Below are 18,604 nucleotides of genomic sequence, written 5' to 3' on the forward strand. Positions count from 1 at the left end.
CAAAGCAGTAATACAGGAGCTTAAAGGGATAGTTCACCCCAAAATAAAATTCGGTTATAATTTATGCACCCTCATGTAGTTCAAAACACGTGTGGAACACAAAAGAAGATATTTTGAGATAAGTGGTTTTGTGTTGATTCAATTGAAGTCAATGGAGGCTAAGGTAGTTTGGTTACCGACATTCTTCAAAGTATCTTCTTGCAGAAGAATGAAAGTCATACAGGTGTGAAATGACATCAGGGTGAGTAAATGATGAAATATTTTTCATTTGTTGGACAAACTATCCCTTTAAATTCTTAATCGCTGACTGAAGTTGCTAATGGAAAGGGCAGAAAAGTCGTCTGTGTAGATCAGAGCACAATCCCATTAGCATTTTATTAGAATTAGAATTATATTAGAATTTCGATTCAAGCATACTTCCCGTCATTTGGTTATGACGACCCCGATATAATTCCACCACGCTAATGTTGAAGCTGTCAACACAAGTCTGTGTACATTTATTAATGCTGTAAATACTGAAGTATCGCCTCGTTTTATGAGTTCAAACGCGTCTATACTGCAGTCAGGGGAGTAGGAACAAATGTTTCGCCTTCGTAACTTTGGAAATCACGTAACTGTAGATCATTGTGTAAATCAGTCAGCAGTGACAGCGGCGCTTCGGATGTAATTGCACCATAGCTCCTCATTGCGTGGTGCCTGTTTGAAGGTGTATTAAGGGTGCCTGTGGCATTCTTTGCAGCACAACAGAGAATGTAATATATGGTGACCTCTGTCACATCAGTAATGAGATCATATGCAATGCTTTTGTGTTTAAATTGTTGTTGGAGGCTTTGAAATGGGACGTCTCGCAGGCTGCAGCTGAGATGAGCGTGTGAGCATGAATTGATTACATTGACAAATGTGCTGTATGTTAAGTGTCATACAGAGAAACTAGTCATAATGAAATCAGTGTCAATATTATTTTTACATTTTTATTTTTAAATTAAAAGGATGTAATATGTCTTTTTAAACTACTAACATTTTTGTTCCAAAGCAAAAGCAAAAAATTGAATAATGCAACACAAATGCACCATAAGTATACTGTATATATAAACTGTATATCGTCGCTGTCCTTCTGAAACCTCACATGTCCAAATTTGCCATTTTTCAGGAAATGGCTTTTTTAATGATTGAATACTGTGTTGTCATAGTTGACAAGTACTTTATATTGGTTAGATATTTGCAAAACCCAGTGGCAAACATAAAGGGTGACTATAATAAATATGAATAAAATCACAAAATATGTAGATACAAGGTTTCAGAAGGACAGCAGCGATATACTATATAAATATATAGTTTTACTTTTTATTTAGGTTACCCGTCTCTTCAATCTGTTCTACAATCTTTAACTTTTTTTTGTCAAAACAAGTCATTTTTTGTTTAAATAAATGTTATGTTTAAATACACAGAAGTCATTTATTAAACAAGTACATGTAATCATTATTATATATGATTGATTATTATAATTACAACAACAATTTTGAGGGAAATATCAGTTTGATGAAGGGCTGTCAAATGATTAATTGTGATTAATCACTTCCAGAATAAACGTTTGTGTTTGCATAATATATGTCTGTGTACTGTGTATAGTAATTTTGTATTGATAAACACATACATGTATATATTTAAGAAAATATTAAAATGAATAAACGTTTACATAATATTTTCAGTTATTATTAAATATAAATGATTACATCTAAATATCGTTTGACAGCCCTAGTTTGATGTCATTCAACATCAAACCACATGAAGTACATAAAGTCACCTGCAGTTTTAAACAGAGGTGGCGATAGAGAGGCAAAAGTTACGGATTCTAGCTTTATAGGAAGTGCTCCAGGTTGAGATGCAGGTATTAAAATCTCTTTTGTTGAAATGTTTTGTCAGCTAACTGTAGTCTATAGTCTTCTCCCGATACCCCATCCTCTTGACGCCACTAAAAGGAACTAATTCTGCTTGAGGCGTGGTTTTTGGCAAAGATTCCCTGGCAGGGCCTGTCATGATGTTAAGATACTCAAGTGTGTCCTATTAAAACAACCCTGCATAACATTTCCTGCATTTCTAATTCAGTTTTGACAGCATAGTTGAGAACATAAATTATTGATCTCTGTCGAGCCGAAAGACTTTATTAATTAAAATGGAGATGTACTACTTACGTTCTCTGCATGGGGGCGTCATAATTGTCTTCAATTTAATTTGGGTGGCACTCATCAGTTTTGTCATAGTTCAGAGGGATGACGGTGGAGGTGGACTCCAGGGCAGATGTGGCTACAGATACCCAGGCGAGTAACTGGAGCAGTTGGGCGTTAATGAGATGCAATGTTTATCATCATCAGTCAGATGCTTTTTCTCTTATGCATGTTTGTCTTCAAATGTTCAAGTTGGCTCAAAATATAAATAAATAAAAATGGTTGCATAATTTAATTATTGACGGTTTACAACTGTACCCTTTCAAAATTATTTTCAGTTTTTCTGAATTTACTGTTTATGTGTTTAGGTAAAATGATCATTTTTGTTTCATTTTGTGAACCACTAACAATATTTCTCCCAAAATTCAAATAAAGATCTTGTTTCTATTTGCATTTATTTGCTGAAAATGAAAACTGGAGAAACAGGTCAAAATAACAGAAAAGATGCTGTGTATTTTTCAGCCCTAAAATACTTAAAATAAAACAAGTTCATAACTCGAATTATTCTGGAAACACAATGACTTTATTCTCGAAATTGATTGAGTTTATTCTCAACATTTTATTTCGACTTTCCCCCCCGAAAAACTGCGGGTTTAATTTCGCATTATAATGACTTTAATCTCAAAACGGTTTTATATATTTTTTATTGCTTGGCCCTAATACTCTTCCGTACATATTCACTTTTATGCAATACAACAGTAATATTTGTTCACGTGTCTGGTCATGCTGTCAGTCCTTCACATTTCATTCTGCTGCGTATACGTTTCTAAATGTGAAAGAGATAAAAAATGAATTAATTTTTATATTCATCCCTTACAACTGCTACAGTATATCCCCCGCCCAGCTTTAGAGCCAAGATCACTGAGCGTAAACCAGTGTAAGGATTACATGATTTTGATAGATTCCTACATATTGTAATATACTGTTCCATAATTCCAACTTTATGTGTGATCTTTACTGACAACAGACATTTGACTTAGAGAAGCACTTTAAAAAACTGAACTGCTTCTTTGATTTAGGTTGGTCTATGATATTCTTGGTCTCATGCACACTTTTTCTACTAAAGAGAAAAAGTTGTAGATGTTTAAAGAATTCCTGCTGGAAAACCACTTGTATTAAATGTAGCCGAACAGCCTGAGGTTTCTTTATATTACTCTGTAGGTCCAGAGGATGATCACTAGCTCTTAAGCTTTCAGAATCTGTAGCTTTCATGTCACGCACAACAACGCTGCAAATTTGCTTGTTAATTCCTAAACTAATTTAAATATTTAATTTTATTTAATTTTATTCTCAAGCGGTTTACAATTACACTTGATTTGATTTTGTGTCTCGGCTTCCAAGTCAGTTCTGCTGTAGGGATGGGTCATGATGGTCGACCAGTCGGTTACTGTTTGTATGAATATTTTATCTAGATTGTTTTTCTTTTCGTTTGGTTGCTGTAATGTTTTTCAGCAGCTGTATTTAAAAGAGGATGAACCGGCAACCTTTTGAGGGGGCTTTAGAAACATTCAAAATCTCTCATTTTTAAATTCATCCCATTTTGTGAGCAATGTCCCTCATATTGTGCATAATCCATGGTTCTCTGTTTGTTTGTAAGGATGATATTGGATTTGTGCCGTCAAGGCTTATTAATATTTTGTATGTTCGTTTAAAGGGACAGTTCACCCAAAAAATAAAAATTCTGTTATTTGTTCAGTTGTTGTTCAGTTACCAACATTCTTCAAAATATCTTCATTTGGGTTCAGTAGAAGAAAGAAAATCATTCAGGTTTGAAAGTGAGGGTGAGTAAATGATGACGGAATTTTCATTTTTAGGTGAACTATCCCTTTAATAAATCCTATAGATCCTATAGTGCCTTATCAGAAATGTATTTCTCAAATCTACATTCGCTCGTAATGCTGTTGAGTTTAAATCAATGCTCAGAAAAATATATATTTGAGTGAGTGAAAGGTTTTGATCCCGAGTTGTTTTTATGAGCTGCTTGTATTGTCATCGTCTCGCTGATCGTCACATTTTGTGCTCCGATTGTACTTCAGAGCTGTGGAGCCCTTTTCTGTCTATTCCTTTTTCCCTTTGTGGTTGTGACAACAGGTGAAGTCTCCCTCAACCCTCCTTCAAGGGACATGTGGGCTGTGTTGTGTTTTTCTTCTCTACAAAGACTTCACAGTGTTGACAGAATGCCTGTGGCTGGAGCTGTGTGCTGGAGTAAACAATAAGGCGGTCACGTGAGGGGCAGCGCAGCGGGTCTGCAGCATCTGTGGGAGAGGCTGCGCTCTTCTCGCAGGCTCTGAACTTTACCCCATTTGGAAGGACGCCGACCGACACTGCCAAACCCGAGAGGCTGCTCCTCCTCTCTCTGCGCTCTGAGACTTGTGTGCGCGAGAAAGTCGCTGTGTAACTCGAGGAGCTGTGAAAGTGACGGGTTAGTTAGCGCTACCTCACGCGCTAGGATACTGACAACGTATTATGTTTTTATATGTGTTGTGAGAAACGTGTTTGCCCGACAGCTGTGTGTGCCGATCACCTTTATGCCATTTGGATGAGGTGTTGGGTGTCAACCAGTGGTGGAAAATAAAGCGACCCCGCATGACTATGCTTTCACAATGCGTTTCGCCGGTGATAAAATGCACCTCGGGCCCTCAGAGAATCTAGTGGCTGACCTTACCCCCCTTTCATCAGTTAGCGGTGACTCTCAGGCGGGGTAGAGCGGTACGTGACTGCCATAAATGCAGCAGCCACTCGGAAACAATGAGTGCGCTTAGCTCCGCCCACTCTCTCTCGCCCTCACTCTGTCACTTCCTCCCTCCCTCTGTTTTTCCTTTACTTCCAGGTGCTGAGTGGCCGAAACCCCTCTCCATCTCGGTCTCTCTCTCCTTCTCGTTTCACTCTCTCGACCCCTTTGTCTCCCTGGCTCACTTGTTTTTCTGCTCAGTAAGAGAGAGATGTTCGTCCACCGCTGTGCAGTGCATTGTGGTACGTTGCCTATCGCTTTCACATTTACATAAGGAACAGTAGCTACCATAACCAGAACATCTGCCGCTGTTTACAAAGCAAACATGCACTGAATCGACATGCACCTCGTGTTCGCCACAAACGAAGACGTATTAGTTTACATGCTGTTTAAAGTGAACTGCTGTTATTAAGATGCCAGATGCCAGTCTCGAAAAGAGGTGTTGCTAGATTTCAATCTAGAAAAGATAAATATATACAGAACATTAGTTTTGTGCTTGCCTGTGCCTCTATGATGAGAGAGTGTACTTGGTTGCCAGGGTGTTGCTATGCAGTTTATAAAGTGGTCTGAGTGGTTTTTGGTGTGTTGTTGAATTGCTATGATTTTTGAGTGTTGGCTAATGGCTCAAGTCCCTAGATATGTCTTAGGCTGGGTGGCCAAATTGGGACAACCTCGTACCTCAAGAGTCAGTTCTCGGCTCGCAGATGGAATTGCATTATGCCTCAGGCGACAATATTTCAGGACTCTGAAAAACAATGGCAAGTGTAAGGTCCCAGAACAAAGCATATCTGACGAAATGGCTAGAAAATTTTGTCAAATAAAATTGATCATAAATTACAATTTTCTACCGTATGTTTTTTTTTACCACCATTTAAACCCTGGTTGTTATAATTAAACCGTGGTAAGTTCATGGTTTTGCTACGGCAACCATACTTCAACCATGGTATTTGTGGTAAAACCTTGTTTTAAGGGTAATCCATTCGTCGCCTTGAAATTATACGATTGTATCTGCGATCTGAGCAGTTTTAACATATTGAGCGTTAAAGTTTTTGCATTCCATTTGACTTTGTAGATAAAATCTTTTTTGTTTTCTAAAAAAAGGTCTCAAAATGTACACAACGTAAAAAAAACCCATCACATTATGTTAGTAAGTTCAGAGAATAAGAATGTTTTATAACTCAATTTTGACGAACATCTCCGATAGAACCTTATAATTCCAAGGTGATGATGTGGCACTGCAAAATAAATAAATCAAAATACCACACTGCACAAAATGATTTCTTTTAATTTTTTTGTCTTGTTTGCCAATACAAATATCTAAACATTTTTAAAGTGAGATAAATTTACTTGCAAAATGACTTAAGATACTAAGTATTGTTATCTAAATATATGTATATTTTCTCAGAAAGTTCATATATTTAGAGTTAATATTTGAAACAAGAAAAATATTTGCCAATGGGGTAATAAAAATAAACTTATTTCAAAGGGAAAACAATATTCTTTTTCTTACCCCATTGGCAATTGTTTTAAGCACTAACGTAAACAATTTTATTTTTTCAGAAAACAAGGTTGAATATCTTTTTCAATAAAATTGATCGCGATTTAAGAATGTTTCGAAAATCTTTTTTTTGTTGCAGTGTTTACCACTATAAGAAAACCATAGTTAATCATTTTCTTCAGGCATTGTCTTAATATGGACCACCAGGTGGAAATCGCAAGACCAATCGATTAGAAAACTAACAAAACACCTCTCTTGAATAAGCCATGCCGTTTAAAGTAACATTGATATTCACATACTTTACAAGCTGAAGTGTTCCTCAGACGTAAGCTTTGTATTGAATACGTCTGTGATTATTGTTGTTCTACAGGCTTTGTTTGTCTGTGGGGAATGGCTGAGATATGGCTGCATATAATGCTAGTAAATGAATCACGTGTTAATAGAAACACGATCCTTTGAGGTTCTACCCACAGTCATACTCTCGCACTTAACCAGGCAGCTGCCAATTTTATTATGTCCCTTAGGCTAGTCCACCGTAGACTCGCCTCTGTAGAAACCAGCGTAACTCCTCTAATAAGAGTCCAGAACATACACACAAGTGACAGGGTCTTTGTCTTGCCCCGAGGCAGTTAGAAGATGATGTTCAGTGGAAGACCACTAACAACCTCTTCCACATCCCCACCCCCCAAAAACACACTTTTACCCATCAGTCCAGTCTCATAAAGGTTTTTACGAGGTACTCCTCACCCCCCCCACACGCACACAAACACGCAAAGTAAGACTGGGAACGTCTCTGGCGTTCTGATGGGTCCTTTGGGAACTGCAGATATTGGTGTGGATGGGGGGAGGATGAGGACCATGTGCCGCTGTGAGGGATGGTGGACATGACAATATATACGGGACATCTATTTCGTATGCTTGGCGGGTTCACTGTTATTTTGACATTGAAGAGTTGACTTTGAAAGGTACATTGTTGCCCGTAAATCAAAGTTTGGGTGTCTGGTAGGTCATTCACTTTGGCTAATGTGGAGGAAAGAAGGCGAGTCAACTTTACCCTCACGAGACGGAGGTACATATGTACGCTGGCACTCGATTAGAATCACATCTCTGCTGGTAAACTCCCGTGTGATTTGTACTATAGACCAGAAAAAGTGTTTTGCTGCCTTCAAGTCCCCCTGGAAATGTTCTGCTTGGGAGTTCAGAAGTTTCTAGACGTGATGCATTCGGGTGCTTTTGGTTGGAATAAAACCAAATGAGGAGCGCTGTATATTTGTGTTATTATTTTATCATTCATGTACTTCCATGGAAGGATGGGAAATGTTTTTATTGCACATGCTATTAAATTAGCTCAAGTTCAGCGTTGAGGTGGGAGTTTACTTGAAACTCGCACCCAACGATAGCGTTGTTTATTTCTACGCACGGTCTGTGTTGTTTTAGCACCCAATTCACTAAAAGAATTATGCAAATGAGATGCGTCACGAACACACTCTGTGAATTCAATTTTCCCGTCTTGCGGACCAGTTCTAAGTGCTTTGCGGACGATAAAGCAGACTTTACAGGGACCATACAGCGCATTAAAATGTCTTCATATAGGCTTTAACCCGCTTCTTCATCATTTGATAAATTACGACTGCCGTGATTAACAGAAAACATCCACAGACATCTCTCTTCCGTTCATCTGCCGGGCGGTAAAAGCCTAATGTTAATTGCATCAAGTACGACTGACGTTTCGTGAATAGAGTGCAATCTATAAAAACAGTCGTATGTAGAAATGAGGCGTGCTTGCTCTGAAAAGACTTTATAATGCCGCTGTAGACTTCAATGACTCACTCGACTGCTGCGTTTTTTCACATGGTTGTCGTACTAGCTTACTCGTGTTTTTCTTGAGAAATAAAGGAGTGAATTGCTTACAGCAGAAATGCGCAGGCTTTTTCCATCGCTCATTAGGTCAGACAGAAACATCAATTCTGCCCGAGTCTGTCAAAGCAGTTGCTAATGGCCGCATCACGCCGTGGCTCTTAAACACCCAGCGCTGGTGCTCTGTCACGCCGTCCTCTATATCCCTCTCAGCTGGAGCATGTGATGCTCTTTATAGGGCAGGTGTTTTATATTTTGGTATATCTTGAACATTTAGACATTTTAGTGACGTAAGCAATAAGGCTGTGCTTTATCGTGACGTAAGTCACGGCTGAATGCCGTTGTTAGGCACGACGCAGTGTTGCTAAGGATGCATAGAGATACACAGAATCACAGGCGAAGTGGTCATAGCTGGGTCGTATTGGAAATAAAGTATGTGTAACCCTTACTATTAGGTTATTTAGCTAAATATATGATAGGTCAACAAATGTTGAAATTGTTGAATAACTACACAATTAATAACTAAAACAATTGTAGTAATGTATACTTTAATTCCTTAAAGATATTTGTTTATATATATATATATATACACTCACCTAAAGGATTATTAGGAACACCATACTAATACGGTGTTTGACCCCCTTTCGCCTTCAGAACTGCCTTAATTCTACGTGGCATTGATTCAACAAGGTGCTGAAAGCATTCTTTAGAAATGTTGGCCCATATTGATAGGATAGCATCTTGCAGTTGATGGAGATTTGTGGGATGCACATCCAGGGCACGAAGCTCCCGTTCCACCACATCCCAAAGATGTTCTATCGGGTTGAGATCTGGTGACTGTGGGGGCCATTCTAGTACAGTGAACTCATTGTCATGTTCAAGAAACCAATTTGAAATGATTCGAGCTTTGTGACATGGTGCATTATCCTGCTGGAAGTAGCCATTAGAGGATGGGTACATGGTGGTCATAAAGGGATGGACATGGTCAGAAACAATGCTCAGGTAGGCCGTGGCATTTAAACGATGCCCAATTGGCACTAAGGGGCCTAAAGTGTGCCAAGAAAACATCCCCCACACCATTACACCACCACCACCAGCCTGCACAGTGGTAACAAGGCATGATGGATCCATGTTCTCATTCTGTTTACGCCAAATTCTGACTCTACCATTTGAATGTCTCAACAGAAATCGAGACTCATCAGACCAGGCAACATTTTTCCAGTCTTCAACTGTCCAATTTTGGTGAGCTCGTGCAAATTGTAGCCTCTTTTTCCTATTTGTAGTGGAGATGAGTGGTACCCGGTGGGGTCTTCTGCTGTTGTAGCCCATCTGCCTCAAGGTTGTGCGTGTTGTGGCTTCACAAATGCTTTGCTGCATACCTCGGTTGTAACGAGTGGTTATTTCAGTCAAAGTTGCTCTTCTATCAGCTTGAATCAGTCGGCCCATTCTCCTCTGACCTCTAGCATCAACAAGGCATTTTCGCCCACAGGACTGCCGCATACTGGATGTTTTTCCCTTTTCACACCATTCTTTGTAAACCCTAGAAATGGTTGTGCGTGAAAATCCCAGTAACTGAGCAGATTGTGAAATACTCAGACCGGCCCGTCTGGCACCAACAACCATGCCACGCTCAAAATTGCTTAAATCACCTTTCTTTCCCATTCTGACATTCAGTTTGGAGTTCAGGAGATTGTCTTGACCAGGACCACACCCCTAAATGCATTGAAGCAACTGCCATGTGATTGGTTGATTAGATAATTGCATTAATGAGAAATTGAACAGGTGTTCCTAATAATCCTTTAGGTGAGTGTATATATATACTGTATATTCATTGTTTAATAAATAATAATAATAATTTCCTGATTTTTTATGAATAATTTTCATTTTGTATAATAAATATCTTAGTGTTTTGTCCATTTTGTACCATATATCCCATATTTTTAATATAACACGAGAGGGTATTAAAGGCAAATACTGTATAAATATACTACCACCCGGACATCAATTTTGGCCTCTACTGTATGCATATAGATGTATGTACACTACTGTTCAAAAGTATAGGATAATTTATTCATTCCTTATTCATAATCCTTATTTTCTAGATTGTAGAATAATAACCTCATTAAAACAACAAGATGATGAGAATTATGTTGTGGCCAAAGAAAACTAAAACAAATCAAAGTTATGTTATGTTTTTGTGTATTCAAAGTAGCTTCTATTGACTTTAAATTTGCACAGTTTGCATTATATATGACATTACATGCTATTGAAATCGTTTCCATCTATGCTGGACTCCTATTGGCTGCCCTTTTCTCATTATTTACTCCGAAAAATATATTTAAAAAAACATTTTTTATTTTTCTAACGAAAGAAGTTATGGTTTCACAATTAAAATTTTGTCTATAGAATAATTTCAAATATATAAGCAAATGCCTTTAGATGAAGTGGTTTATAAGATCACAAAATGTACATTTCAGTCAAGTGATCCTAAACTTTTGAACAGTAGTGTATGTGTATAGTAATACTGAAACACTGATATTGGCCACTATAATCTCTTTTCTTTCATGTTTTTGGTTGCTGTAATCCTGTCATATTTATTACCTGGCAGAATGAATGGATTTTTCTCAGCGTTCTCGCTTTCATGATTTCGCACGCTGCCTTTTTACAGTGCCAGCGTGTGGTGGTGTCAGATAAAGCCTCGCTTTATATTTCCCTCCTCAAATACTGCTGCAAATGAGCCCCGTCCTAAGTTTGATGTCGGCTGTAAATACCGACGCTCTACCCAGCATGTTTTTAACAGGAATCCAGAACTCTCCCTGTGAACGCATTTACCCTCCACGCATTCATGAACGCTCTTGAGCGCTACAAGGAATTGTAAAAACTCGACACACAAGACCATGCGGGCTGGGGACGCTGTAAATGGTCGAGTGGCCGGTGTAGCACTTTACAATAAGGTGCTATTAGTTAACATTAGTAAATGGATTAGCGAACATTAGCGAACAATGAGTTTTTCAGCATTTATTAGTCCTTGTCAATGTTAGTTCATGTCAATACAGTTATTCATGTTAGTGCATCAACTAGTGACGTTTGATTTTAATAATGTATTAGAAAATGCTGAAATGAACATGAATTAATTTTAATAAATGCTGCAGAAGTATTTTTCATTGTGAGTAGCTAATGCATTAACTAATTGTTAACAAATAGCAGCTTATTGTAAAGTGTTACCGCAGAAACACTGCTGTATTTTGTCCCGTCACAGATTAACAAGTAAACAAGGATATCCAGTATTAAGAGGAATCATTGTTTGGCTCCGGCTTCTGGCTGCAGGCCAGGTTTCACAGGCACAATGTTTATGATTTACTGCGGTGATCTGGGCCGCGTGTGTGAGGTAAAGTTGGGCTGGGTTTGGCCCGTTGCCAACCGCTGGGATTTCTGGGCCGCCTCAAGCGTCCCTGTGATGACCGACAGTAACCCCATCGGGCCCCGTGCAAGTGCTCGGCCTGCGAGCGTTGAGAAAACACCTCGGAGCGGATGGGATGAAATGAGCATGTGTTGGGAACATAGAACATACAGTACGTGTGTCGATGGCCCGCTCGACCTGTAATAATACAAACTAATAGACAGTGAATGGATTAATCTTGGCTTTAATCAAATTAGAAAGAGTAAATGTGCGCATCCCAAGGTTAATCACCTTCCCAGTGGAGCGTTCTGCAAGTTTGCGAGAGAGAGAGAGAGAGAGAGAGAGAGAGAGAGAGAGAGAAGAGAGAGAGGGAGAGAGAGAGAGAGAGAGAGAGAGAGAGAGAGAGAGAGAGAGAGAGAGAGAGAGAGGCTACCAGATCAGTTCTGTGTTAGAAACAAACTTGATCCATTTTTTGGGATGATGGATAAGGTATTTCGGTACCATTCATATTGCACTATATTCATGATAAAAAAAACTTGCATTAAAACACTCAAAGTAGTAAAGGTTGAATTCTGTATCAATGTAAGTTGCAACCTCCAAGAATATGCATGTGCACCAAGCATTGTAATAACATTACACAGGAAACTAAAAGAAAACAACCCATATACGCTTACGCTCTGTTATCTAGTTTTAACGGTCTGTTGGATTCATTTCATCTGAATGTTGCCATAAATAAACGCAGGACCGCATCTGATCACTATCACACGGTCTCCTATCTCAGTCGTAGCGCTGCTTGTTTAGAGCAAGTTACCATTCATAACATCCTAACGTGCATATTTGTCCCGTATCCTATGCAGATTTTTACGTCTCGGGTGGCCAGACCGTCCCGTGTGATAAGAGAGAAGGCTTGAGATGTGTGTGATTTAGAGGCCGTTATTCCGAAGGAAATGAGCATCGTACTGTAGTGACTGTAATAAACGATGGGCGGGCCCGGCTTACGGCAGCATCAAAGCCGCTCCGCTCATCCTCTTGTTCTCTGTGTTTGGGACGGGACGGGGAGGGGCTGCATGGGGAGGAGCCGCATGCTCGGGTTTTTCGGGGAATTCCCCTGCCCTTCTGAAACCGCCCTGTTGTTTCACAGATATCTGTGTTTACTGATGCTGAGATGCAGTTGTTGAAGCGGTTGTATTATTTTGTCAGGCTGTTTTTTTGTGTGCAGATCTCAACAGTAAGGATTTGTTTGTTTGTTGTTGTTTTTTAAAGGAAGGGAATTTTAAGATTTATGGTTATATTTATTATAGCGTTACTGCTACATTAAAAATAGAAAAAAAATCCCCCTCATGTCATTTCAAACCTGTATGGCTTCTTTCTTCTGCAGAACACAAAAGATATTTTGAAGAATGTTGGTAACCAATCAACACGGACCCCCATTGACTTCCACTGTATGGACACAAAACCACTGAGACTTTTCTCAAAATAGGCTTTTTTTGTGTTGCAAACAGGTTTGAAATGACACGAGTGTGAATAAATAATGACAGAATGTTCATTTTGGGGTGAACTGTCCCTTTAAATGAGCTATGTTATGCATCTGCATACAATGTGCAACCCCATGTTTCACTCTGGACTCGGGCCATTCGCATTGTTAAGGGGTTTCGTGTTTTGGCCACTACTGCCGGACACATGATAAATGCGTTTAAACGGTCCCTCATTGATTAAATCGAAGTTGACAGACATTGGCTTGGGAAAATGTCTGTAATCCAATGAGTTGTTATTATATCCCCTTAACCCCTGTTTTGTTTGAAACTAGAAACATCTCTGCAGTTACGTGCCAGTTACGTGGGCGCAGAACCTCCTCAAAAGACTCATTAAAGACAAAGGTCCAGATGTCTGGGAAAGGTATCGATGGATAGCCTTTCTCTAGCCACCCGCTCGCTCATTTGTCTTGCAGGTCTGGACAGCTACAAAAAGTTGGCACATCTGTCCGCTGAATCGCAACAGATGTCGACACACCGCCTCCCCCTCCTGGCCGGCCGCCATCTCACCCATTTACCTCTCTGACCAAACGGACCAAATGATGTTTGGCTTCCTGCAAATGACGGTGACCATGGGAAAGATTACAGGGCATTAGTTGACCCTTAGATCTGGGTAATTCAAACCCAGGCTTATTTTAACCAGAGGGTCATTCATTTCTATCCGTCTGCTTGGAAATGAACAGTAAGAGAGCACATTTATATGGCTCTCTCATTTCGGGTTGGAGTAAGAATTCAAGACGTCAGCCGGGTTCCCGTCAGTGAGATGGGGATGAGAGTTAGCCAGAGTCAAATGAGAGACAGCAGTGGATTTATTTCAGAGCAAAGCATCTGTTTGTTGAATCTGTTTCTCTTAAGGAAAGTAACTGGATATACAGCTGCGGAAAAATTAAGAGAGCGTTCCAAATATTTTTCTGGATGTATTGTGTGTGTATTGTGTAATATTGTGGCCATTCCTGTCCAGTTATCTGATGAATTTGAACTAAATCAAACCTCAGGAGTGGCATAAATTCATCCAACAGCAATGTGAAAGACTGACAGCATGACAAGACACATAAAAACTGTGATCAAATTTGAGGATATCACATAAAATATACATGTTTAACTTTTCCTAAATACATGTACACATATTACTGTTGTATTACTTAAGAGTGAATATGAACTTGTTTTCTTTGCAGTATTTGAGGTCTGAATTCCCCCCTTGTTATTATGGCCTGTTTCTCCAGTTTTCATTTCCTGCAAATAAATGCAAATAGAAACAAGATTTTTAAAGTATGAAATATTTTTAAAATCTAAAAAAAAATTCCAGAGTGGTGACGGAAATGATGGCCATGATGTATCTGTGCAAGTGCTGCTTTTCTGAAATCACTGCGCTATAAAACCGGAGTATTCAAATTAAAGGAAAGAAGACCCATTTCTAAATTAAAATTAAAATGTGGTTTTGGCGAGTATGTTAGACGGATCACACATTAGGCCACCCAGACAAAATTATAAGGAATGAAATGACAGTGGGTTTCGATGTTTTGTGACAGAGAAACTGAGGCTCTCGGACATGTAAGTGTGGCGAAAAGTTAATTTTGGACCTGGGTTATATGCCTATAAAATTAAATTTGCTCAATTTGCACATTTCTAGAAAAACAATCATTGGCAGCTTTGTACTTTAAATAAAAACGTGAAATAATAAATGCTGAATAGTAATTGTAACTAATTAGCAGAGATTGCTTATTTAGCCCAATAATAATCACTAAATATTACATTCAAAATCCAAGTTCAATTATTTAAGTTAAGGGTGTCACAATACCTTTCTGCGGAACTCAAAAGAAGATATTTTGAGACATTTCTCGGTGGTTTTCTGTCCATATAATGGAAGTCAATGGGGGCAAGTGATCTTGAAAATATTATTTTTTTTGTGCTCTGCAGAAGAAAGAAAGTGATAGAGGATTGGAATGACATGAGTGTAAGTAAATAATGAAAGATTTTTGGGTGAACTATCCCTTTAATGTTACACATATAAAATATCGCACACCTGTTTAAAGTTTTGCCTTAAAGTCGCAGTGAAATTAAAAATGACAATGCCCATTTTTTCATGAAATATTGCAGGGTTTATTGTAAATAGTTTATCCATGTGAGGTCATTCTCTTTTTAAAAATCGTGTGCCCTCATAAACTTCAGTAATGACTATCCATCTTAAATGAGACGCCTTGGGCGGAGCATCCATTAACTCCTCCCCTTCAACTGTCAGTCTGCTGCCAGTTCCATTTCAAAATGCAACGGCTGTTTTTATACATCCTATCAAATCGCAGCGAAAGACGAAAGCCACACCCACTATTTTTCTCATTCAAAGTTCCATTTCACTCAGAAATGCGTCAAAATACGGAAGTAAAAACGATCCCAACTTCTAGTTCACGGGGACTTTAAGAGTCACAGTTGTTACAAAATCTCACTCTGTCCTCCCAAACTCATTTTTATTTTGTGTAAAAATCGCAAAATAAACCTAATTTAAGTTGAATTTGACTGGTAGAGGCATTTAATATTTTTAAAAACATTTTAAAGAGATATTGTGATAATATGGTTATTGTGAATCATTTTGATAAAATAAATGTGTTCAAATTAATGTCTGTAGTTGTTTTCACAATGTGAGTCACAAAAGAAAGATGTCTCGCAACCCTCAGCGGGTAGTCCGTGGCAAATAAAAATCACTCTCACTGGTTGGTATTATAAGGAAATGTGGGTAATTGGGCAAACGGGAGAAGATTATTGGAGAAGATTATTCTGAAGCGTCTCTTCGCTGGGCTGTTGCCATAACATCCGGTATGTCTTGCGTGCACGGCAGATTCATTGTTACCCATGACTATAATACATGACGTATATTCATTCACGATAAACGATTAGCGGTCCAGGTGAAAACCTATTTGTTGGATCAGCCTGTGTGTATTGTGTTTGTGCGTGGCAGCTGGGGGGCAGTTAGTCCTCGCCGGTTCGATGATGCATCTACACACGCCACTTTATCCCCTGTCAGATGCATGTTGCTCGGCTGAACGAATCATGCACCCTCTCGTATAATTACCGCTCATAAACACAGCAGCGCTTCACTCCTGTGAATTGCTAAGGACACTAGTTAATGACTAATGCGATTTGGGAGTTCACTTTTTTCTGGAAGACTGGCAGTACATCACATGTTAATTACATACGATCGAATGCGTTTCTCAAAACGTACAGTATATCACCGGATAAAAGATGTTAAAGCTCTTAATTAGACGCTGTCCAGGAGCATCCAGCGTGGCATTATCTAGAAGATCCTTCACACCCGATGCGCTCTCCCAAGGTGACCAGGAAGTGACTGTAATGGGGGGTCCTGGGAAATGTAGCATCGGATGGGACGGCTGCCTGCTGTGATTTATCCCAAAGCCGTAATGACATCATTCTCACTTGAAACATAAATTAGGCTCCATCTAATGGAGGTCCAGGATTTCTTTGTCAGCCAGAGGTCTCTCTCTTTCTCGCTTATGAGATTTCCCGCTGTGCCATGAGCAGGGCATCTCGGATTTTCTCAAGCTGACAGCTGGAAAGATGTATTACACTTTCCGCACATCAGTGCACATCATTCTCAATCCTTCAATCACAGTGAGGAAATGGCATGTTCAGATTTTTACACATGCCCTTAGCTGTATAAGAACAATGACGCCTTATTCATGTTTGAGTTTTTGGTGTTTACAAATGTGTAACGGCTCAGTGCTGGCTTGGTGCCGTTTTTTGCGGACATGGATTGCGTCGATGGCTTTCGTGAAGAAACTTGGTGTTTCACTACGTCTCCGTGAGGTATGAGAGCATCTGTCAGGGCAGATGTTCCTATTCTGTCCATCATATGAACACTATGTGATGCAGGTTCACATAGTGAACACGCTGTTGTCTGAACAAATGTTTTGTCTTGTTTTCAGTAAAACATCTACATATTCTAAAAAGTAAAAAAGTTCCCATAAGTTTGATAGGTGACACTGTATAATAAAATATTTAGACTTGTTTGTAGCTTTAAAATAACATCATTACATTTTGAGGCATGATTGTTTACTTGTACTATTTTAAAGGGACAGTTTACCCAGAAATGAAAATTCTTTCATCGTTTAGTCACCCTCAGATCATTTAAACCTATGACTTTCTTCTGCAGAACACAAAATGAAATATTTTGAAGAATGTTTGTAACTGAACAACGGCGGTACCCATTCACTTGCATTGATTTTGTGTTCATGCAACAGAAGTGAATGTGGGTAGTTGACAGACTAATATGCAAATTTGTCCTAATCCTAATTTGTCTCTCTTATGCTATTTTATTTGATATATATAAATATCAATAATATAAAGCAAAGTAATATTAACAGTTTGTTTTCTAAATTCTGCTATTCGTCAACTACCCATGTCAAACTGACATTTCCCTTGAAATCGTACGTGACAGCGCAATTTATAAATTATAATAAGCTGTGAATTGGGATAATCGGACAATGTTTTCACCACTGTTTTTTATGTACTTAAATTTGTTTTTTAAACCAAAATGTTATACAGATTTTCAGTGCCAATCCTAGACGTTTGGGGGCCCTAAGCAAACTTATGAAGGGGCCCTTGTACAAATAATTAACATTAGATATAGGCCTAAACATAACTGTAAACTATAAAAAATAAATCAATAACTCGATTAACACACTTAAACGAATGAAGACTGAAAGAAAAAAACATTGAACATTAAACTGGGGTTAATTTTTTACTTAAGTATAAAATTAAATTACAATTTTGATTGACCTAACACGAGGCTCTGGAACCATCTAGCAACTTGCAAACGCTGTGTTTTTACCACCAAATGAGTGATTTACTTACAAAAATAAAGCATGATAAATACAGTTTTCACATCAATAATTCTCTAAATGTGATGGCACAAACTAAAAATGACATATTAGGGTCTATCATGGGCAAACGAAATATAGTGGACAAATACTGAATTTGTAAATCTGTAACGTACTGGAGAATTGTTTTGTAATTCATTATTCATAATTTGGCAAAACTAAATAACACTTTAAGATAGTACAAAAACACATGCCTTCTTGTTCTTTTGCTTCACGTTGCTCCCATTTTTTTCTCCGCCCAGAAGGATAGCTCTGTATTAAAGCCATGGTCATATGTAAAGACGCATATCAGCACATCATGCGTATGTCATTACCTGCTGCCCACTGCATGATATCCGAGTACAGTATGTAACAGTAATTAAATCAAGTATTAAAAAGGAAACTTCCAAATGATTACTTTAAAGTTTAATCTGCAAGTTAAAATAAAAATAGTGTCTTTTTTTACAATAGTTTTTAATTCGGTACTCAAGGG

At 38.6% G+C, this 18,604-nt stretch overlaps 1 protein-coding gene across 2 annotated transcripts in view; it reads left to right on the plus strand.

Annotated features, from left to right (window-relative positions):
- The window catches only part of znf704 (zinc finger protein 704), a 52,435-nt gene that overhangs the window by 12,685 nt on the left and 21,146 nt on the right, over nt 1-18,604 (plus strand). The gene's annotated exons all lie outside the window — the stretch shown is intronic.

This window comes from Triplophysa rosa, linkage group LG16, assembly GCF_024868665.1.
Source record: "Triplophysa rosa linkage group LG16, Trosa_1v2, whole genome shotgun sequence".
NCBI classification, from domain to species: Eukaryota; Metazoa; Chordata; class Actinopteri; order Cypriniformes; family Nemacheilidae; genus Triplophysa; species Triplophysa rosa.